At 32.2% G+C, this 26,053-nt stretch overlaps 1 protein-coding gene across 2 annotated transcripts in view; it reads left to right on the forward strand.

Moving 5' to 3' along the window:
- The first annotated feature begins 15,953 nt into the window (after nucleotides 1–15,953).
- LOC110998715 (zwei Ig domain protein zig-8) overlaps nucleotides 15,954–26,053 on the forward strand; it is a 69,616-nt gene continuing 59,516 nt past the window's right edge. For both annotated transcript variants that reach the window (XM_045630888.1, XM_045630887.1), the window contains exon 1: nucleotides 15,954–15,990. The gene's annotated coding sequence lies outside the window, so the exon portion shown is untranslated. The remainder of the gene's footprint in view (nucleotides 15,991–26,053) is intronic.

Here is a 26,053-nt window from a genome sequence, read left to right on the forward strand (position 1 = left end):
TGGAGCACACCAACATAGGCTCCATCATCACGTGAATGTGGAGGCTATCCAACTCCTTGACACCACGGGCTTAGTGAGAAGACTGAAGAGGACAAAACCATTTGAACTAGTGATTTAGTGATAATGTACGAAAATATCAAGTGCTAAAGAGTGTCTGCAAAATAGAACACAAGAACAGAGTGTTTTCTTCCCTTTAATAGAGACTGTAAGTAGTGTTATTGGACACTTACTTATATAATAATCCTTTTTAGTAAATTAGGTTAGACTTAAATTACTCATTAGAGTACCCTATCTAACTTGGTCTTAGGAGTACCTAACCTACCTATGTAGTAACATACTGAGTTTTTTTAATATTTTTTTTATAAATATTTTCTAGATATGTAGTCGTCGGAAGTATTAAATAGCTTACATAAATGGTATTGGTAACTTGGATGATAAAACACTTGAGTTGTAATATGAACATTATTATAAAACTTAATTTAAAACATAAAAATTTATCCACGGTTAATGTGTTAATTGTAAATTGGTTTCAAAATATTATATTTAAGCGACGTTAGTCATTAGAAGATTAGTAAAACACTTTATGTAATCAATATAACGTAATTGATTTCACATAAATTGAACTTGACATTTTCAGTGTGTCCAGCGAGTTACATCAAGCTGATGGATAATTGTTTAATATTATTAGAGCCTACAGTAGTGTTACAATATCGATGCGACCACCAAAAAAAACCCTTAATGTACATGCATGTAAAGGATGTCAGTCAGATCTTAATAACAGTAGCCATAACAGATTTGGGTAAAAAATCGCCTTCACCGGGAAGTCGAGGACCTTAACTGCGTACTTCGCTCAAGGAGCTTCCCCAGCCCTTCAGGCGATTGACCATCCCGCGACGGCCCAAGCCGAGGTTCGAGTCTCACAGGAGACGCCCTTGCACGAGTTGCGAAACCAGTAATTCAGGCCGAACTAAGCTCTCCAAAACAGCCCGTGCTGATCTTGCAACAGCGTGATTCCATCTGTGAAAAAAACATTCAGATCTACAACTTATTAATAGTGATTAACTTTTAAATTTATTATTTTACTTTTTTGCTTACATACGTCTTAATCTCTTTGCTTTAATTAGTTTTTTTAATGTGGGCACTTATCAATTTTTTTTCACAGTTGCCGAAAAAAGATTTCGAAATTATGAGCTTTTTATTTAACTATATTACTATATTTATGCAAAGATAATATAAATATCTAGATCACTACTAAACGGTAGTAAACTGTGACTGCCGTAATAAAGCCGCTGTTTCTAATAAAACGCTAAAACTTTGCACATTGTGGAGCACGCGATGGTAAAACATCTAATTATAATTGTAAATGCTGCAACACGTTTGCTTTATAGCCACGATTTTAGCTTTTCAGTACTTTATCTTTACGAAACTTGAGTCACGAGATATTCCCTACTTTTATTACCTAGATACGATTTATTAGGCTCGAGCATAACCGCTGTAGGTTTGACTGACTTTTTGTATAAGCTGTCAAAATCCCTAAGATCGTTTAATTATAATAACTAAAAACTTTATTTATGACAAAAGGATTGTGTCAAAATTCGCTAGATGACAATTCCGCGGTACATGTTTAAAACAGTTAACAAAAAAAAATAGTATTAAAACTGTATAATAACAATAAAGTTTGGATATACCGGATAAACATCCTTGGGATATACTTTACTAATAGTATGTTAATAGTAATAAGATCGTAATCAAATCAAACCAAATGAAATCAAAATTCGTTTATTCAGTTTAGATGCGTGTTAGGGCATGCTTATGAATGTCAAAAACGTTCAAAATTCGTGAAAGAACAAAACTACGCCATCCACTCTCTTTCAGAACTAAAATCTTGATTTTCTTAAACATTCTATAATATATATACACACATATATATATATATATATATAAATTCATAACTATATTTGTCAACATCTAAAAAGAATATAAAACTATATTTACTGACTCGCAATCCTTATATTTTATAACTTTGTTGTGAGTAGAACTTCTTTTTCAAGTCAAGATTTAATTACGAATAAAGAAAGCAATACAGTTTTTATATCCAATTCGTTAATCTTTGATGTGTCGGCTATTTTGTTTTAACCTATTTGTACTTGTCTTTATGTGGTTTGTTTATGTGATATATTTTATGGATACTTGCGTTTTTAACTCACGACTTCTAAGGATAAAGCGAAATAGGATAGTAAAAAATATTTTTTTAATATTTTTTTAATTTATTGTATACATAATCTTATATAGAAAGAAGTTGGTTTGGTGTTTTCTTTGTATTTACTAAGGAAGATACATAGTTGTAACTTACGAATTCAATTCATAACTTATGGATATTTATTTAAAATTATGACTTCATAACATAGACTTAAAACGAATATTTTGTCTATAATAATTTAATTGAAAACAAGATTAAATTATTTCAGACTTGCAATAAATATTTTTTGAAGCGCAAATTCGGGCCCATATGGAGTACTATTCTTACCTCTACCCGGGACCTAGTACCATTTATTTTTGCTTGACCGTAATCAACGAAGAGATATTCGAATGGTCGATGACCAGTCACTTTCCAAGTGGCTAGATCTCCTGGCGTTGCGTACGGATGTGGCGTCTCTCTTCATCTTCTACCGCATTTACCAGTGCTCAGAGTTCGAAATTATACCTGCAGCTGAGTTTCGTTATCGGACGTTCAGGCAGAATACTAAAAAACATACGTAGCGCCTCAACACCCGCAGTTCCACAGCGGAGCGTCTATTACGGCAGCTCTTGCCGCGCACCACCACTTCGTGATACCAGCTGCCCACTGAAGTATTTCCGAACCAATTGGACTAAGTGTACTTCAAGAAAACAGCGTACCAAGTCGCAAAAAGGCCGGCAACGCATTTGCAAGCCTTCTAAGTACTTGAGTGTCCATGGGTGTCGGTACCACTTAGCAAAAGGTGAGTCGATAACATCGTTATCGTTATATAGCCAGTTTGCTTCCTGTACCTTTTAACTCTGACACCACTGATCTCGGGATTACCTCCACCTTATATAAATAAGCACTAAACTAAAAACCTATTGTTGCACAACTGTGGCTCCAATGCACTATCTACACACAACTACACACAAACACGAGGGCTCTTTTCAAAATCGAATTGCAAATCTGATACATCATATAGATATTTATTTTTTCTCTGACATTTTCGGATGACAGCTTAACCGCTCTTTGTATTTAGCTGCCAGTCTCCGGATTTCTCATTTGCAGGTGTTCGTCAACTTCTTTGTTGGTTATATATATATATAACCATAGATATAGACGTAAAATTCATTTTCTCCATCATATAAGACTATGAAGAGTGAACGTAAAAAATTATGCGATGTTATAAAAGCGAGTCCTGTCATACGAGTTATGTACTAAAAATTTTATGCAAATTCACATTTATAATAAATGCAAAATGGAATTTCACGCTCCACGCCACCCGTGTCGGTCTCGCGTTATGCCCTTTGAGGCGCTTTTTTAGCTTCGCAAAACACTGCATTATAATTATTATGTTTTAATTAATGGCCTATACGTAAGCGAAATTACTTATTATCATGCTTTTTTATTTATCGTAGGTATAATGACATCCTCCTTTTCTGATCTAGCTCACAGCTGACCTTCGTCACACATAAGCTGTTTCCAGAAGCTGCTGCTCTGATGATCTCCAGCATATGCGAGGCTATATTTGATTTTGTGATACATGGTCGGTTCATCGTATTAGGCTGCCGCCTGGGTCCTTTTGTGTTTTTATAATAAAAAAAATCAAAATATAATCATTAAATTATAATATTTGTAATTCCAAGTCTTCTATGATTAGTACACAATTATAACTATACATTATACGTTATATTGTTTACGATAACTTAATTATTTACACATTCTACATGTGCCATTTAGTGACTGAAACCTCGGTTTATGTCTTGTCATACTAACAAATATATGCAATATTCTTAATATACATAATAATAATGATAATAAAATAAAAAATTATAAACCGAAAATTTATATTATTTTAAAATGTTAAGTAGCAGTGTCAATGCTGGCTTACGATATGCAATATATTACGATGCTTATTGTTTAAGCGAGGAACCAGCTCTGGGTACCATCTACCAGGCGACAAGTTAAATTTTAATTTACCACGTGTGCACTTGAAACTAACGACCCAAAACTCTCTACAGTCTATCCCAAAGGCAACAAAATCTACTACTTCAAACACTAATTCTCTTTTACTCGTAATCTATTATATCATATGAAAATATAAGACTTATAATATATGAAACGAAACTGAAAGAATTGATGTCGGCGTCACCCAGATTCTAGCAATTTATTTGCTCTACCTATCAATATTATCCGAGTTACTTAACGTTTACACAAGCAAAAACAAACATCCCTGTTTGTTCTGACGCGAGCTATTTCTATATAGAGAAGTGCTAAAGAAATCGAAAGCTTCACGCTGTATTGATTACAAATTCTTGTACAACACATTGTAATATACCAAATTAATTATAAAAAAATGACCTAATTAATCAATAATGATAAGTTAATCTGAGGAATCTTGCGTAAACAAATTACAGTTATTTAATATTATAAATAAATGATGGTCCGTCTATTGACGGAAATGCTTGTTTGTGTGAGACTGATGACTGTTAAAGGTAAGAAAACTGATGTTACAGGTCCTCAGGCCTCCATCACTTCGGGTCGCCAGGTTTCAAAAAGTAGTGGAAATTAATGTTGAATAAACCACTATTATTATCATAGGTTGGAACATTAAAAAATATATAACTAAATATATAAGGAAACAACATGGGATATGTGTATGTGTGTAAGTGTATATGCGCGTGTATATGTGTATTTATTATTAGCTAATTGTTAATTTTATATTTTTTGCACTATTTACCTCAAGTTATCACCTAACATTTAACATAAAATTTAATGTAAACTATATACTAATCTATTTTATATCGTACATCATTTTTTCTATATCCTTATAGTTTAAGTCTGAAAACGAAACCGCCTTATTGTACTCATATTTTGCTATGGAGAAGGGTTAGGGTTTCTTAAATAAAAACAATTCTTAAAAGGCCTGCAACGCACTCGCGGGCCCTCTGGAATTGAGAGTGTCCATGGGCGGCGGTATCACTTAACATCAGGTGAGCCTCCTGCCCGTTTGCCCCCTGTTCTATAAAAAAAAAACAAAATATAAGTTTGTTATTATTTAAGAAATCCCCCAAATAACAGACGAATTTCTGGGCAAAACTTGTGCGAAAGGGTTTTGTAGTGTTCTACAAAACGCTTTCGCTACGCTTATTATCTTTTATGTGTTGGTCATAGTTGATAAGTGAGTTTGCGTAGATTTGTGGCAATAATGAACATTTGGCGAACAGAGAGTACCGTCCAATGTATATATTTATGCCGTGGGAAGGAAGGGAAGTAAAACACTAGCCTTGAGTATTGCCCTCTGAGCACCCTCTTTTAAGGTTTTTTTCCTTTGTTATAAAAAAGTAAATATTTATTAGGTATTGACATGTAAAATTATGTACAAATAATTATAAGTTTAAATACAATAATACATAACTATAATCCGTAAAAAAGTGTTTTCTTTAAATGTGTAAAAGTTATGTAAATAAAAGACAATACTATTATGATTCAAACTAACATTTGGGTTAGCCTTCAAAAACATTTTGTGAAATAATCCTCTATATAGCTGGAACTACATTATGCTTATTATATTTATACCACTGCACGCCATCCGTCAATTTATACTAGATCTAAACCCGTTCAGTTGTCGATATAGGTAAACCATAGATAGCTAGTTTTATTAAGAAATATCTTTGATGTTGACAAATCTAAATCCCAAACTGTGCATGGCTGGTGACGTTGGTGTATTTTCAAAACACAAATTAATTGATTCGAACCACTGAAGTGTAGTAAAAAAAATATTTTAGTTATGTGACGGGGCGAACGGCAAGAGCCTAAGTTAAGTGATACCGCCGCCCATTAATGCCAGAAAGCTCGCGAGTGCGTTGCCGGCCTTTTAAGAATTGGTGAGCTTTTTTCTTGAAGGACTCTAAGTCGCATTGGTTAGGAATTACATCGGTGGGCTGGTTCCACATAATGGTGGTGATAAATACTACTTTACTCTTTGCTTGCGGTTGCGCGCAGCGAGTCGAGCCAATGCCTCCTCGTGCGAAGCAGCCCCCACCAAGGGCTATATAGACCGCCCCCATACCGCGTACTGTATCAGCAGGGGCAACACCACCCGAAGGGGGCACATCCCCCGTATGGGTTTAGGCATCCCCGTCGCGAGGGAGGATGTAGCAAATACCACGACGGCTTACACTTATACTTATGCAGAAACATTTTAGTTTATAAAACTCAAGTAATATTTTCACGTAGTTAATTGGCTTGTTTTTAAACCATCCAAAGTATCTAACAAACAGGGTTCGAAAACTTCAATCAAAACTTGCTGAAATTGTTGGATACTTCACAAGTATTACCAAGTTTTACCCAAAATTTTAAAAGTAATATCAGCTTTGATTGCTTTGAAAGGTTTATTTTGATGTTATTTTGGTTCGTAAAGTTGCTAAGAGTTTATCAGTTTTATAGACAAAATTGTATATCTTACAAATATATAATAATTAAAAACTTAGTTAAAATATTCAAAATTGGTAGGTCTCTTTTAACAGAGAATAAGGAGATTAGACTGTGAAATTGAGCATTGACAACCGTTTTTTAACCTTTTACGCCTGAACCCAATAATGTATTCACAATCTCAAATAAAACTCATTAAAACAAATCAATTATTAGAAAGAATGCTATATTATTACTAAGATATATATTTAAAAAAAAATATACAGCCAAAGTTGGAAAGTTGTATCATGTCGGTAACGTAATTATATATAATAAACCGCATATATATGTATGCCGTATGCCGTTTCAACAACAAATAGTGAAAAAACATCCGCAAATATTTGCGGTGGTAACATTAGTTTGATTAACTACATAGAAAAGTTGCCATCAATATCGATAAGTAAGTTTAGACCATCCTGATATTATTTTTTGGTTTCCGCATTTATTGCAAACGGGTATATTTTCCTTAACTCACATAAATTCTGTGATACAAAGAAATGTCATAAATAACGCTCATTTTTGTTTTTACATCAAATCAGTGGCGCGGTAACAGAGTCGATTTCCTTCCAATTTCGTATTGACGTCGACCTATTTATTATTCGAAAACCTTTATTTTGATTAAACGGTTATTTTAAGTTCTAGAAAACGATACATCAATTTTAATATAGCAACGATTTTGTATGAATCTATGGTGATGGAGTTTAGATAACGTTTTTTAATTAACGATTAGGTTATTGTTAATGGATACAATAAAACTAATAAAATTATTAATTAAGTTGTAAGAGTACGTATAGAAGACTTTTAATTCAAGGAAAATTTAGTAGTATGAGTTTTAAAGATGAATATTTTATTTAAATAAACAAGGTATTTCTTATTTATTATCAGCGGGTAGTGTGAGTAATCAGAATGTAGATTTAGACTGGCTGCTAAGTACTTGTTACCAAATAGATTCGTTTAGGTATATTCCTATCCTCAACGAGAGTTGCAGAGAGTTTATTGCCAGTTCTTCTCTTCAGTTCTACGCCCTTGACTTGAGAACTGGCAGTAAATGTAAAATTAAAAGCATATAATGTATATTTCGTTTTTTTTGACGTTCACAAGTTATTATGTTACCTATATAAATAAATGATTTTTTAATTTTTGTTTGTTAAAGAAATTGTTGAGTTCACTTAAAGCCAGAGTTGAAGCAACAAGCTCAGGATTAAAAATAAAATGCGCCACCATATAAATATAATATAATATATTTTATTACAAGGATTTCAAAACAGGGATCGTCATATTGAAATGCAGATTCTCGATCGCAAAATATCTAGATTGGAATGGCCGTTATACTATTATTTATTTAACTCTTCATTGTTTTATAATTAAAATATAAAAATTTAACATAATTAAATGAAAGGAGAGAAACTGGCGACCTTATCCCTTTCGAGCGATCTCTACCAGGGAACAATTGTAAGAAAAGAAAAGAACGTATTAAATTACATAAGGTTGGCAAAGAGTGTTTAAAATAATAAATTTTACATATAGTAACTAAACATAATTAAGATCAGTCTAACAGAAGTCTAAGTTTGTACAGAAGAAAATTATTTTAATAATACGCAGATTAAATTTAGTTAGTATGTTTTTTTAACTTTGTTAGTATGTACTATGTATTTTTTATTAAATAGATTAGTGTAGGTTAAAGTTATATATTGTTTTTTTTTAAGTGAAACTACTTTAGGCGTAATTTATTTACGGATGAAATGCCACGAAGATGTGCAACGTTTTTGTCGAAGAAATGGGAGAGAGTGATTCAGGAAAATTGAGAGAGAGTGAGAGTGGGAGTTCGAGAAAAAGATGGCAAGGCAATTCTGTCGCATAAGGTTTTGTGCAGTCAACGCAGATTCTTTTATTTATTTATATTATCATTAGCAAATTAAGTGAGGGCCAGCGGCGAATCACAAAAAAAAAACAAAATGTATTGAAATTATTTAATTAAATTCTACAATTAATAGTTACTTAACTAAATATGATAATTAAATCGGCCCGATATAAGAAGCTCGACAATTATCTATATTATACTTATGACTATATGAAGTTTGACCGGTCCGATGCTAGGTGTCCGATCAAAAGCCCCTGGTCTCCGTTGTCCATCTGCATTTATGAAGTCGTTGCGTCTATGTAACAAGCACGTATACAGTGTTAATATACAACAGATATACAAATACATGAAGTGATAAGTAAATTATCATCTATTGGGGCTTTTACGTAAGTAATAATTAATTTAAAAAGTAGTTTCACTTCTGACATATTATGCACTTTGTACACACTCACTTTTTTTAATATTTGGGTTGTGTGGTAGAAACTTTTAGCAGTAAGACTAGTAATTTACTTTAATCTGTCATTGTGATGAAAATTTTAAATATTATTACATGAGTTCTTATGTTTTTTTGTATGTAACCCAAAAATGTCTATCAGCACCCAGAATTTAAAAACTTAGATACATTTTATACTCATATTCTTTCTTCTATCAGCACCATTCGTCATACACTAGAAGATATATAAAGTTTCAGGAAAATTGCTTTCTTGCGAAAAACACCCGCCTAATGTAATGGAAAGACAACGCGTAGGTTATAAATAACGTCATCGTTTTAGACGAATAACGTAACTAAGGATATTCGTGTTTAGGGTTTTTATTTGGAATTGGAATGTGATAAGAATTCTATTGAACTTTTCGGGCGTGGAAAATGGGTTTTGTTTTTTTTAACCAAGCAAGCTGATTGCTGGATTCTTACATAGATATTATGCTTGTTTCTGGCAACAAACATTTACTTTTTGCAAAATGCCTTTAATCTTAAATTAAAAGAGCGTGTCTATTTTTATAAGACGCTTATATTATTATTATCATTTTCTACTAAGTGTTAATATATTCTTTTTCTTGTGACTGAGGCGCAAACTAGCTGATGAACTAGCACAAACACACAAAGACAGAACTAGCTCTGGCAGAATGACCAGCGCTGTGGAAGCCTCAGCTAATACTGAGGAGCAGAATGTTCCAGCATAATTGCTGAGCCAGGGCCAATTACAGCCACAGCACACACTCACACATACTTGAGACGAACTGAATGGGAAAAGGAAAAAAATATACATCTCTCATTATAATATGTATCTTTAGTTTATTTTTTCTCTTTGATGATTGTTATCTTGTGTGTTTATGTGTGTGTTTTTGTTTGTACTGAATGATATGTCTATGTCTACGTCTATCAATTATCTGGTAATAGATTTGAGAATAATATTTTGATGGTATAATTTTAACCATATTATTTAAAGAAGTTTCACTTCGTTTTCTATTTGCTAAAATTAATAATTTGAAAAACTTACAAAGTTTACGCCAAAAATCAAACTATTCTGTCGACTATAGTAACTAAAAATGTTACAAATGTGTGCCCAACCCAGACAGTCCTAATCTCATATCGTGCCAAAATAAGGCGGGTATAAATCAAGCATACTAGTACAATATTGCTTTGAAAAATATAGCACTGAAGGTGGTTCGAGCTTGGACAGACACTGAGTGATCTTTGCAATTTGTCATTTGTGAAAAACTTCGGCTTATCTCTGAGTAAGGGACAAGTGGTATCTTTTTAAGGGTACAAATAACGAAATATCTTCACGCAGTTTCATGTTTCGCACGAATTCATCCCAAATGCTTGGTTAGATTGTTGTTTGGTGTCTAGCTAAAAGACTAAATTTAAAATGTTAATTACAAAATGAGCCTTTTTAAAACTTTTTTTCTAAACTTTTATTAAGTATAAAAGCTTAGAAAAAAGCTTTAGTTTAGCGTTTTAGTTTGACAAAACTGGTATTGTTACCTTTATAGATTTTTTTTTCAAATGTTTCGAGTGTGTAAAATAAATGAATAAAAAAGGTTATTAACATAGTATAGCCAATGATTATAATATGACAAATGGCCTAAAAATTTAATTGGTAACTAAATTATCAGGTCTAAGGAAAATGTATGGTTTCATTAGAATTGCCATTAATTATCATTAATAATAATTATTTACCATTAATTAGAATTAGGTTTCACCAAATTTAGGCAATAAAGCACACAAAATGTAGGGACGTTATTGCTTAGTTATGGGAGCAATATATTATTTTATTCCACGTTATAATAACAAGCATCTTGCAGAATAAAAATAATTAGAATTAATAAGTGGTGGAGAGTTCTCGTACGTTTCACGCCCTTGATTTGACAAGTGTAAGTAACACCGAATTTAGAGTATTTTATATACTTTGTGTCAAATTTTACTTAACTGTAATATATGTAGACTTTGAATATATTTCACCTGATATATTTTGTAGCAGCTTTGCCTCACATGACATATTCCCGGTGAAAAATATTTTATGTGGTCTATGATAATATAATTACTTTGAATAATTTTAGATTGGGATTATTATTCTTCTACCTCATATATTTAAATAATTGCTATACCTCTAACAAAAATCAATCAATCACAATAATTTTCAACAATAACATTCATCGAAGCGAAATATCTTTGAAATATTTGAATCCCAGCCCAAATGTATTCGATTTGTCCGTCAAAGATCCCGACGGGTTGAGCCTTAGAAATAGACCTCTTGAAATGCTTTTAACGATAAAATATTCATGTGTATGGAATAGTAAACGATAACTAATTTAATCATTGTTAAATAGTTTTATATTCCCTTTGCTTCATATAGGTAACATTATGTACACTTATGAACGTCAAAAAAAGAAATATTAAATGAATTTAATTTTACATTTACTGCCAGTTCTCAAATCAAGGGCGTAGAACGGAAGAGAAGAACTGGCAATAAACTCTCCGCCACTCTTTTTAATCGCCGAGTTTTTTTTTACATAATGTTTGTAAGGAGCTGCAACCACTACACCATGTTACATATGACACATTGAGTAATAAAGAATAAAAAAATAAATTAAAAACAAAGATTTGTCCTCTATCAGCAGGAGGCATGGTGAAATAGGAACACGCACTTACATACTCGTGAGAACAACGCAAATACGTAGTATAAACAACTAATATCACCTCATACACGAATTCAAGTACGACCAGTCACCACAAGTAGCACCCGTTCACGAGTATGACGCATGGCCAGCCATCGGCCCCCTCGCCATATTTTAGGGAGAGAGAACCCGACGCATGGACGCCGCCACAAGCAAGGATAGGATTAAACTAGATTTGTAATATTAAAAAATAATAAAAAGAAAATTAAAACAAATGTAAAAAACTGGCCCCTGTGGCAGTGTACATATAACGCTGGCAGTATTATTTTATATATAAGCTTATATTTTTTTCTAAATCCAACTATTATTTAAGTGACATAATAAACAAACAATTCTTTATTATTATAAGTATGTAACATAACATATTGGGATAATTATTAGACATTACAAATGCAAACGTATGCTATATTTAATATGACACGGCAATGTTTGGTTATATACATTATTTGAAAAAATAATAGTAAACAGCAAACAGCTGGTAATGAAACCAAATAAGTTTCTCTTAAAACCGAGTTTCGTAACTTTTTATAACGGACCGGCGAACCGCAAAGTTAGTCCACTGTTATAATTAAAATGCTGTGAGTTGTGACTGGAAATCTGTTCCATACATTTCATTTTTTATTTAACCGATCTCTTGGGAATTCTAGACAATATTATAGATGTAAAGTATATATTGTATGATTGTACGGTACTTATATATTTCACCAGAAAATCACATTATTCTCAAGTGACGTAAGAAATTATCAATAATAATTATCCAGTGGCGCTACGTCATGGTCTAAGATGCAGGCTGCAGGATTACTTCGCTCATAGGTTATTTTCTAAAAAATATATATATATTTTTAAGTAGGAGAATGTATATCTACCAAGTTGCCTATCAAAATTTGGCCGCTAGTATTTTTAGTGAAATTATTTTGAATTGATTTTTGGGAAAACATTTCGTTCACTTGTTATTTAAATAAAATATTGTTTACATGATGAAAATTTACATAATGATTTAAAAAAAATCACGGGTGCCGTTAACATTTACATTATATTAAAAATGAATTAAACAAAAGAGTCGTCGTAAACGTCCTATCTTTTCCTTCACCGTTTGAGCGAATGTTATAAGCGCACACAGAATGAAAGTCTATTGGTGCACAGCCGGGGATCGAACCTACGGATGAGATTCGCACTCTGTAGCCACTACGCCAATATTAATTTTTTAACGAAGAAGGAGGCGTAAGGAAGGCTTTTTGCATTAGTTTGATCATCTCGGTTTACTTATGTTTAACGAGTGTTTGGTTCTATCACTCGTACGGATCAAACAGAACACATAGAGCACATAGAAATTTTAGCATAGAGCACAGCCGGGAATAGAACCTAGGAATTAGGAATGAGAGTGACATTCTGTAGCCAATTCGGTATATTTGATGTTAAACATTCGTTAGCACTTTCTTTGTTCAGACAGCAGTGGTAGCTTGGCGCATGCCTCATGCTTCTCTTATTTTGGTTCGTTTAAAAATCCAGTGTAGTATTTATCCAGGATTAACATACATACGCGAGACCGTGGCATCTATGGTCGACGCGTACAAAAGAATACTCAGTGATAAACGAAAACATACTTAAGTTAAGATAACAGAACCCGCAAAGACGGGGATAACAATTGTAATTATTTATACGGGTCCTACTGATAATATCGTTAAGATATAAAATAACCTAACTATGCTTGTTATACCTTTGTTATTTTTTTACAAAACAGAGAAAGGGCCTAGTTTGACGTGGACCATGGAGACTGCCAGGGCGAGCCCTCAGTGAATTACCGATTTTAAGGACCTTTAGAATTGGCTTGTAGATTTCAATTTAGAGATAAAGTTATAGTTAAAAATACCACAAAACATTTAAGTTATTTTGCCTTCATTAAGATACAAATAACACAAAAATAGGTCGTAAAATAAACAAAAAGTTATTGTTTAATAAGCGTAACTGAAAGTTCAAATATTGCGAAACATATATTCATACTGCAGCGAAACATAATACTGAAGATTAGAATACATTTTAATGAAAAATCTTTAATAACCTAGATTATTTAAAAGGAGATGAAACTTGGACCAACTAATAAAAATTGAGATATTTAAGCACGTAATCGATTAACAAATTACTTTCTCTTCGCACTCTATAAATATAAAAAGTGTTTTTTTTATATTCCATTTTCCATTTCGGGACCGTTTTTCTTTCTTTCAAAATCGAGGACCACAAAAATACTCTTTTGTGTTTTGGAAGTAGCCAGAAAAAATTTGCTATACTGCGTGGCAATTGGGTTCTTTAAGACGGCCTTCACATATGTATAACAATTTTACCTTCTCACTCTCATCTACATTCCTCACTCAAGGTGAATATAATTACGATTATTGCATCGCTACAGCTGTTTGAACTGTCGCATGCAAATTGTGTAAAGAACGCTGTATGCACCTGCGTTTTCACTGAGAGTTTAACGGGAAATTTAAATTTACAAAGGTTTTATTTAAATTTTTGTTTTCTTTGTGGTGAATAATTAAAATTTCAATAAATGACTAGATAGACTGGTTTCAGAACAGATAATATATGGATATATTCCCAGTACAAAAAGTATATTTATTAACGAAAAACCCACGTTGCTTTGAAACATGTAACAATAATTATACACTTTTTTACCGAATTGAAGCTATGTACATACATAACATAATTTGTGAGCAATTTCTGCAGAAACCCTTCATCTTTTAGTCGATATCAACTCCGGGGAAATAAACAACTTTTTCTACAGCTGTGATACTTTTTTGAAACGTTGGATAAATTTAAAATTATATTAAATAATTATAAGTTTACTATAATACATAGCTTCAATCCGGTAAATTGTGTTTTCATTAAACGTGTAAAGCTATGTCAATAAAGGACAATACAATAATTATGTAATTAATTTTATTAAAAATCTTATTATTAATGTAATACATAGGTAGGCGAAATACTTAGCACTCTTAAATGTGATTTTTTATAATTAACACACAGCTAGTAATCCAAAAGGAATAATTGTATGATCTAATTCACTTGTGTGCACCAATCAGCTAAGGAACTAATTACAGTACTGGATTGATAGACCGCGTTACGCTCCAACGTACTTGAATCGATTTACTTGATCAGCAAGATTTATAGATGGATGTAGCATATTGATCCATTATTAGAATAAATAACCAAAACGTCCAAGAGTTTTCATTTGCGTAGCCAGGACCACTTAAGTATATTTGTTTTACAACTTTATTATATTTTTTCTACTCAGTGTCCTACTGACTGTTTAGCACTACTCGAAAACTTGGTTGCTAACCAGGTAAGATTTTGATGGTTATGTTTATTATCGGGTTTTTTCGACGCAGGGTTGAAATTTTGTAGTGTAATATAGTACTTTAAATTCTGTGAGTTTTCGTTATGACTGCCCCAAATTTGTGGTAAACAAGTTTCGTGACAATTTGTGTACTCGTTCCACGATTGAACCCGAATCTACTTAAGAGTCAAACGGCGGTCATAGGTACGAGAGACATTTTTTTATATTGATTGTTTCGAAGTTTTAATAAAATAAATGTATTTAAGGACTTTTTTGGCTGCAGACGGACCCCGTGGTTAAAAAGAGCCTCCAGTCCCCATTGAAAACAATAGGCAATATTTTAAATCAAAAAAACATATCTAAAATTTAAAAAAAAATTTAAGGTTGGTTGGATTCTGAGATCAATTAACCCATGTGTGATGTGCGTCTATCGTATTTTTTAGCGTGTACGTCTTTTACGGGGGACTACCCCGTAATAGCCCAAAGCCCCACAAATTCACGATAGACGTTCACGTTCATTTATATATAAATCAACAGTGTAAAATCGTATAACTACTTACGGTTTTGATCTAATTTGACTATAATGATATTAAATTAAAATGACTGTGGCAGTTGACATTATTAATTATTACAATCAAATAATCTGTTAGTTTGTAGATCTAGTAGTAGACGGAAATCAAAGAAACAAAAGTAGGTAATAACTGATAAGGCTTTGACATTGTTAATTTAGGAGTGCTGTGACATAATGAATATGGCAGCTGACACAAGCGCCTTTGTTCCGACACAAATAATTGGAATTTGTTAATAATCCGAGACACTTACATATACGAATTTAAAATCATATGTATTTTGCCAAAAATTATTAAAATTTTGTGTTTTATTTCAGGATCTTCAGGTTGAAACTTCTTCGTTATGAACCCAGTAAGTATCTAATATTAATATTATTTTAAGTTCAAATATGCAACCTACTAAAACTAGCAAATATAACTATCATTAAATATATTTTTTAAACTATACTACCATCTGAACGACACATTTAAGTGTTTCAATAGATGTTTTTATATCTAAATTTAATAAATACAATTGAGCCGGTATAACTAAAGAAATTGGCTCTATTCATCACAGCGTGATAACGATTTAAGAGAAAGAGATGAAACATTACATTACATTTGTTAGGTAGATATAGATAGATAGAGCGCACTTAATCTGTTTGTATAAATTAGGACTATATGATACTGCGGTTTTAATAATAATTATGAATCGAGTTCTTCTCCGGACTTTCCAATCATAAGGCTAAAATGCATATTTTTTAAGTTCGGGTTGTAGGGAAAAATATATCATATATATTTATAATATAATCTACGGCCTTGAGATTTAAGATGCAATGTTGAAAGTCACATTTCAACTAAAAATACCACCAAACATTTCAGTTATTTTACTTTATACAAGAAACGTAAGTTAAGCAAAAAAAGGTCGTAAAATAAACATAAAAGGTCCGTTATTGTTTAAGTACTGTTAGTGTAAATGAAAGTTCAGATATTGCGAAACACACTGCAGTGAAACATAATACTGAAGATAAGAATAATTTTAAATGAAAAATCTTTAATAACCCAGATTATTTTAGGCCGGGGCGTGAAACTTAATTAGAGAAATTAAGGTATTTAAATACTAAATGGATTAGTAAATTACTTTTCTTCGCTAAATTACGTTTTCCAGTGAAGTATTCATGTTAAAACGAAACACAGAGATTCGAATTTCCAAAAATATATATTTTTGTGAATGCACGTAAAAAAAATACACGTTTAATTAAAAATCTACTTCGGTTTTTTTGAGTTGTTAAAAATAGTACGTTCAATAATTCTCTAAATAGATTATTCTCAATATTTCCATGTAGACTGCATCATATAAATACCACAGCCAGACCGTTTATAGTCAATAAGTCAAAAAATAATATCATACCGAATGCACTTTATTATTTTTGCAAACTTAAAAATACAGCGTAACTTAACCATACATATTTTCATTAATGAAAGCTTTAACAAAGTATCGATATTCTTTTGTTTTCAAAACAACAAAGCCAAAGAAATGCCAGTGTTTATGAATACATTATTGTTCACCACGGCGCTACAACTCATCATTTAAATGTTATATTTTACTTCACTTGATAAACCAGGTTGTCCTTGGCTCTTTCATTGTCTATTTCTGTGTGAGGAAAAGACCGAAAACCAAAGGAGTATCTTTATAACAAATCCAAGAGCTTGATGTATGCTAAGTTAAAAAAATGCCCATATAGTTACTATTCTACAAATATTACAGTAGCAAACATCTTAAATATGAGCGCCGTCAACTGATTATTTAAGTAGCAGAGAGCTAAACATCACAAATCCATGTTGCTATATGTCCAAGAAGCTTAAAATAAGAAAGTATTTTACGGAATTTAAGGCATGGTTATTTAAATGTATGGTATGGATGCAGTACAAATGGTACATACTTAACTTCAAAAATGTTATAATTTTTTTTTATTAATTTATATTTGTAACTACCCGCAGTTGCATTATTTAACTGTAAAAGGATAAATTATAAACCGAATGAAGGCATTGCTATCAAAATGAAATTATGAATTACCGACATCGTACAATAGAGTTATTGCCCTAACGAACGTTGCCATGGAGACGAAACCTCAGGAGTGCTATTTCGTATTCATATATCAGAGATACGACTATTCAGGCAAATCATTTGTGCGTGATTTGGGTCTCGCGTTATCGGAATTGTCACTATGGATAAAGTGCGGTTATCATGCATCGACCTGGTTCTGTTTTGTAAAGCCATTTTCATACATAATTCTTAACATTAGCTACGTAAAATCTCAGACTAGAATTCAAATAGTACAAACTTAAATCTGTATATATTGTTTTCTTTTAAAATTATGATAAGTTTGTTAAACTGTCATAAAAATAATAATATGAGCAACTAGAATAAGAGTCGGTGGCGAGCTGTGGCTCTTTCGTGAGGTCGTAGGTTCGATTCCCGGCTGTGCACCAATGCACATTCTTTCTATATTTGACATTCAGTCAAACTGAAGAAAATCACATCGTGAGGAAACCTTTTTACCTTACACCAAAAAAGTCAACGGCGTGTGTTAAGTATTGAAAGTTTGATGATTGAGATGAAGTTCTCATTAGATTGACAAAATATGATCATGAAGTGGATCAAACCTAAAAAGATTGTTGCGCCTCTGATTTAATTTTATAAGGCACTTTTGTGATCCAATTTTTCTTTGAATTCATATAAAATCGGCATTTAATTAAAATGAAACGCCGTAAGAGATTATCCATTTCCAGTTGAAAAGACTTACTCATCAGGACAGAAATAGGCGAAGTGAAACAATAAATTTTAATCAAAGCACAAATTGCTTCGCCAATAGAGATTTCTTTGTTTGCCCGCCATTAGTCTGCGACTTGGGGATCCCAATTTTAATAATTTATTTTTAATTAAAGATGTTTGTAAGCAACTGTTGCAGCCTTTTATTTTCGCTCTTACTGAAATTATTTTCTTATGGTTTTAATATAATTATGTACTATTATTTTATTAAATTTTTGAGGGCCTGTCGATTGCGGGATTACTAAATAAATTTGCAAAAAAGACAATATTTGTAGATATGCTATTAATTTAATAATGATGCCATTTGTTTTATTGGAATGCCAATATCACTTTTTTGCTAAGGAATCTCGCTGTTGGCCTTTAAGGTCTTTACAACTCAGCACGGGCTGTTTTGGCGAGTTAGCGTCAAGCCATTTATATTTTACAGGTTTTATAAAATTTAAAATTTGTAAGGAGTATGAATTTTTATTAATAATTTTACTTTTACTATCACATATGCTTATTTAATAACCGGATATATCGTCGACGTCGGGTTTAGGGATTGAAGAATTTTTAACCTCTAGGCTAGATTAACACCACAGAAAATTTTGTTCCTACAAAATTTTCTGTGGTGTTAATTTATTTATTAATAATTCCTGATGAATTATGCTTTAGCAGTTGTTAAGGCAAAATTCAAAAACAAATAAAATAAATAAACGGTAAACAAAAATACAATTAAATCGCAATGTATCCAATAAAGAAAGATATTGTTCTATTTTGAATAATCACGGAAGATTTTAAATTGTTAATTTAATACAGTGAAGAGGTTTTCTAATTGAAGCAATTAAAATGTAATTGGATGCTATAAATGTAGATTCTGTTATTCTCGTTTCATTTGCGTACCATATTGTGAAAAGAAAAATTTTTACAATTTAAAATTTTAATAAATTGCCATTTAAAACGTGAAGCCCAGATAAAATGCGTATTACCTGGACATCGTAACTAATTGTAAGAATAAGGGCCTGTTTCACAATGTCCGGAGAAGTTCCAAATAAGCTATTTGTTACTTATTGGTATGATAAATAGTATTTTTGCGTTTCACGACTGTCAGATAGCGCTATACGTCATGAAATTCGAAGTATGGATCACGTCGGGGTCACCATTTATGGGATGTTCTATATTTTTATAAATCACAACCCATTTTTATCTTTGTTAAATTGATATATTACTTCACAAACAACGGTAATTAATTTATATTCTTATAGAAACGCTCAAAGGAAAAAAATACATGCTCACTATCTTAAAAGTCTGTTCTGAGTGACGTCTGTTTTCTCCTTTTCTAAGTGTCCTGTATTTATATTGCCACATACATCAAAATCGTATAGAAAATACTACACCATAAAGTATGTATATTTTAGTGCGTATCTACGATACGCTACAGAAGTATCTTATTTGGAACTTTTATCTTTCGAATAATTTATGTGTTGCATAGCTATTTGGCACTTTATCCATACATTATGAAACAGGCCCGTTTACTTATAGAATATTTCACGTAACCTTTAAAAGACTAAATTGAACATATTCGTACCATTAATGTGTTAATAAAAGATAATTATATCGCGAAAGTAACTCGATTTCATAAATAACACTATAAGTTGGTTCTGTTTAATTTTGAGCTTTTCAATTTAAAAAGCTTAGAGAACTTTAGATTCAGCTTAAGAAAAGCTCGTTATTTTTAATGACCATTTCATTCTTTTGTTCTGCTAATTAAAACTTAAAAAACTTGCCTTTCATTGCCTTTTCTTTCTTGGGCCAAAACTGTTAAATAAATTATAAGTTTAACCTATTTGGAAAAATGTCTAATTTCTCAAGATTTGATGTCTCTCAATACACTAACAAAAAAAAAATACAAATATTATCAATTTTTTTAGAAATAGTAGGGTCTACCAAATGAGTATGGAGTAATGAGGGATTTTGAATCAAAATCATTTGATTCAAAATCCTATCAAAACTAATGTGAGAGTCAAGATCGACAATTTATTAATCTCAACTACATCGCCAAAAGAATTCCGATACATGTGTGTGTCAAAGACTCGTCATGAAATCGTTTATTTGCTAAGATAGTGCTGCACATTATTTATAAAACATTATATACATTAATTATAAAAATCCGCACAATCCGCCATATACAAACATTAACAAAATATCATAATGATAGGTAAGTTAAGTTTTTTGAGAATCGGTGTCAAGCTTATTATCTAAAAAAATTGCGTTTAAAACTTGAATCAACTTCCCCTTGAAAGAATTCGTCAAATATCAGTGTTCTATAACTTCTAGAAAGGTGATTAAAAAGTTTAATAGCCATGGCGAAACAGTTTTTTGCACACATCGTGGTGCAGCATATAGGTACCCACAATCGTGTTGAATCCGTCGGTATATTCACTCTGGATGCAATTAAAAACATATTAAGAACAATACAAGTACGTACACAATTATATTACTACACACGTAAGCCCATTTATAAAAATCCTATTACAGTTAACTTTAAACGAGCCTAAAAATATTTATTTCTTGGAGTGTTTAATGGAAAATTGAATTTTTAATTTTATACACGAGTATTCAAATTTCATTAAGAGACAATTATCCAACCCATTTTACAAAATGAAACGAAAACACAAGATTCATGACACACACTTCTTACCCCGAAAACAATAATATGAATTCGTAAGCGAAGTACCAATGTTTTCGCGTCCCAAAATTTACATATACCACCTCAAAGGATTATAACCTTAATCACATAAACAGTAAAGTATTAAATTCAATGACAAAGTTGCGGAAATTTTATAACGGTGCTTAAACGTGGTAGAAAGGATGTGGGAATAACACTGAATTAAGAATTTTGCTAACAATGCTCGGTCAGCGATAAAACTTTCTGCTTATGTATTAAATAAAGTATTTACTTTAAGTGTTGCGTTTTATAGGGTTTATTGGATGTTATTGAAGTAGTATTTAGTAAGTAAGTTTCTTTATTAGATTATTTATGAAAGAATTTTATATCTTCTTTTAGGAAATTGTTATTTATATTTTTTTCATTTTTACCTACGTACATACGAAAATAATGTACAAAATAGTTTGGCTATTACTTAACATTAAGATAAATTACTTGCCGATCGCAATGCGTTAAAACACAATACCACAAATGAAATGGTAAAGGATTTAAACGGTTTATTTGTTCAACACATTTCAAACAGTTATTGTGGTTACCGTAACAGATGCCGTGAAGTGCTCGGAAAGATAACAGGGCTAAGCTGTCATAATCTGTTTAATACTGAATTCCTACGTATAGTTTACTTGTGTAAGCGTGCAACTCTCGGTCGTCCATTAAGTTTTTCTTTATGTGCAGTAAACACATACCATAGACAAAAGGCTAATCACTAACTTATATACCTGGAGCTGAGTTTCATCATCGGACGTCAAGGCAGAATACAAAATTCTACCCGTATCACCTCGACGTCTGCCGTTCCACAGCTGAGAGTTTTTCAAGGCAGAGGACCAATTCTTACAAGGTCGGCAACGCAATCGCGAACCCTCTGGCATTGAGAGTGTCCTGGGCGGTGATATCAATTAACATCATATAAAAATACTAGAATGTACAACTTGAACATAGTTATCGATTTTCATGGCACCTAGACCTAACTTCATTCTGTTAATTTTGTGTCATCGTGCGCACGCATCGTAAAAATTCACTCTCATCAATTTTTCATAACGCGCCTAAAGAAGTATAACTTCAAAAAACAGCGTCGTTGCTTTGGCGCCCTTCTTAATTCTTAACAAATATATTTAGTATAGTTATACTATAATCATCTTGAAAGACCTTATGTTTCCCTTTAATATAAAGAATAAGCCGTCATTAAGAAAGTTGAGCTGGGAATCAAACCCAGAACCTTAATAAAATAACTTTATATAATATAATAAATAAATAAAATAACTTATGCTATTTTTTTGTTTGTGCCTAGAATGGCAAAGACAAATGAGCTTTTACGATGGTGTAAACTTTTAATGATGTAGAAATTAAATTGAGTTATATTTAGAGAAATTAATTGTGTAGGATGGTACCAGTGTTAATAACATAATTTCCTTCGCCTATATTCAGACGAAATTAAAACGATGTTCGGGGACTCGTTTCCGCTAGGCTATGGTTACACATAAAGCGAAAATTGATTTTTCTACGTTAAATGAGACTTACGCTGCCATCGTAAAACTTCTGACCGACAGTCAAATTTTTGGCATTTGTAATTAAATAAAAAATAGTGCGTGGAGTCCCTCGGCGCAGAAAAAGTGTAACTTCGTAACGTGGACATGAAAATGGAAAGGGGATAGAAATTGATTGATTGAAATCATATCGCTTTTTTAAGACAATCTTTATTAACATTACTTACAACTGATGTTAATTATTATTTTCGAGTTGAGAAACATCCAAATCTAAACATTTGCTTTTAAACCTCCATGGTAGCGTTAAACGTTTAACTCAACCTTGTTGGAAGTAGCATCAGAAGTTTCACTTCAATATTTTTGAAACAGGAAAATGTTTAGTAGACTCGTACATAAAATTTTATATGGTAAATATAACTAAAAAATCACAGTTAAATATACGGTTAAATATAAATATATATCATAAATCAAGTTATGCAATCGACTCACTCACAACACACTCACACTTATCGTATATCCTATTGCCAGCATCACACAGAATGAATACGTTAAAAACAGAGACACCAAATCACTGTCTTCTTGTCACTGTCACTCAGCACTGCTCACTATGCATAGCCATTTACAAACACAGTTTCGCAATAACTTTATATCATTTACTTTTTACTGATAATACTATACTGCCATTGTGTCCAGGGACATTTTCTATCTCCCATTTTTTCAAAAATAAACCAAAAATACATTATATTAATTACAGTAGACGTAGTAGAGTAGAGTTCACGAATCGTGCGCGCGTAGCACGAGAAATACGCCCTGGCTACATCGGTAATATTTAATTCCAATATTCATAGTGCATAGGTTTTTTGAAAAGTACAGATTAAGACGGTATAAATAATTTGTATATATAGTGGTACCTAGGTACCTTATAATAAAAACTTAAGTGTTGTTAGAGGGATGTTTAAATCAATAAAAAAAATTTTTTTATTGATTTAAACATTTATTTAAAACAAGGATGCTGGAATAAAAAAAACTGCATTTATGTGTTTTTAAAACTAAGCTATCCATATCTTACCTATAAACAATAAGTAATGTAGATTTGTACATTTTGGAAACAATAATATTATGTTACAATTAATGAATGTATCAAGAACTAAAAGACTAATTTATCACTACCAAAACTGGCAATTGGCTACAAGTGTAAAATTGTCGTTGACATTTTGTTTGCGCTTTTTATGTTACTTATGTTAGTTACATAACTTGTATGAAGTTTATTTTTAATCAAAAGTATAGCATGGTAGTGTACAAGAAGGTTAATTATAAATCCAGCGATGCGGGGATAAAGGGATGCGATGTAGCCACTTAACCTTAAGCCAAGCTGTTGAATATGGATTTTCTGACGCCTAAATTGCTACAGATACTTGAAACCGAGACTAGTTCGTGATTAGCTTGGTTATGTGCGATTTACGAGAACATTAATTTGACGACAATTATATTGAGTAACATTTTCATTTTTTACTACCATGGAAAGTAGGATCGGAAATATTAAACTAGATGTGTTCAATAGAGGTTACGGCTAGTTGAGGGGCTCTCAAACATCCACCGCTGACGCATCGCTGCAGGCATTGTACACAGCTTTATAAAACAAGGTGAATTGGTCGATGTAGATGGCAATTGCTGTTTGGAGGTCCATTCCATATCATTCGTAGCCGTAGAAGACTGAGAGTTTAACGGCTGATCGCGTGGCTAGATGCTGACAAAGCTACGCCGTAACCATGTCTTGCCTCGGGCGATTACTGGTGGCGCCATTTTAGTTAGTATGCACAGTAGCGAGGCCCACATAACCTTTCACGATAAAGCATTACCGCATACCCTCCGTATGCGGTATGCGTAACACACCCCACGAAAAAATAACTCTCAAATCTGAGTAAAGGAAAATATTGCAATAGATTATTGAATATTGATTTTTTTTTAAATAAAATAGACGGTGATATATATACCATTTGCCCTACACGGGTTTTATGAGGTAAATAAAGTATACTTCATAAAAAGAACTACATTGAAACAAATCCGAACTTCAGGATCTGTGAAATACAATTCTTAGTTTCCTTTAACAAAGGGCCAATACACCTGCAGGGTGGAAATGAATCGATAAATTATTCCTTAACAATCTACTGCTTTATGTAAATCTTGCTTCGGGTTCCCGATTACACAATAGATCTGCATTCTTACGTAATTGACAAAGTTTCAGCCAACCGAGTATAGGTATTTATAGTTCAGTTTTCGTAATAATGTATGGTATATTATGGGCTATGTTGGCCTAGTTGTACCAGTAATCTAATACGCGAGTAGGTGATCAGCCTCCAGTGCCTGACACACGTCGTCGACTTATTGGGTCTAAGACATGTAGGTTTCCTCGCGATTTTTTTCTTCACCATTCTAGCAAATGTTAATTGCGAAAGTGAAAGTCCATTGGTGCACAGCCGGGGATCGAACCTACGACCTCAGGTATGAGAGTCGCACGCTGAAGCCACTAGGCCAACACTGCTAAAAAAAAATGTTTAATCAACAGTTGATTGTGAAAAAATGATGATTTTTTTAACGGTCGGTAAAATAATCTTGTTGTTTAGTCGGAATTTATTGTTGTTTTTTTATTGAAGACTATTTTGGTCTCTCCTTTGTAGAGGCTGTAGTATCCCCGGTTATCCTTCACTAAATCCAGCCTTGTACATTCATCACAAAGTTACATATCAAATATATCATATTATACATGTCTAATTAAATCGTTATGATAAAGAGACAATACAAGCCCCGTTTCATAATTCCATCTAATTACAATTCGTATGCATAAGAATGCCGTGCTATTTCCTTAGAATCCTATTATCGTTTCATATACAATTCAGCAGCAGAGGTTTGACTTAATTACTTTGTAACAATTAGTATTCCGATTGAGTGAACGCGATAACAGTTGAATACCTCCTTTTATTGACGTTTTCGGGTACAATAGTACTTTAATCTAATGTTAGTTGGTGTAATGAAACGCGGATTCAGATTGCAATTAACTCTAGCGTGAAAGGTCTGATTTTTATAAGGAATAAATTCGGCCTTTATATGCATATTATAAATGTAAAACTTGCGTTGAGCAATGCTAACCTACTTACATTTTGACTTGTCGAGTTAATAAAATGTACACTTAGGAACGTCAGTAAAAAATAATAGTTACTAATTTTCACAAAGGAGTTAAACAGATGAGAAGAACTGGCAATAAACTTCTGGTACGTATTTTAGCCCGCCAATTTATTTATGTTTGTAAATCAGGAAAGTAAAGAAAATCGTTAAATAATTCTAAAAACTTTACTGCGGTATCAAACGATATTGACAGGATTTTAAACAGTGAGCCTATTAATGAAATAGTAAA

The sequence above is a fragment of the Pieris rapae genome, chromosome 13 (assembly GCF_905147795.1).
Source record: "Pieris rapae chromosome 13, ilPieRapa1.1, whole genome shotgun sequence".
In the NCBI taxonomy this organism is placed as follows: domain Eukaryota; kingdom Metazoa; phylum Arthropoda; class Insecta; order Lepidoptera; family Pieridae; genus Pieris; species Pieris rapae.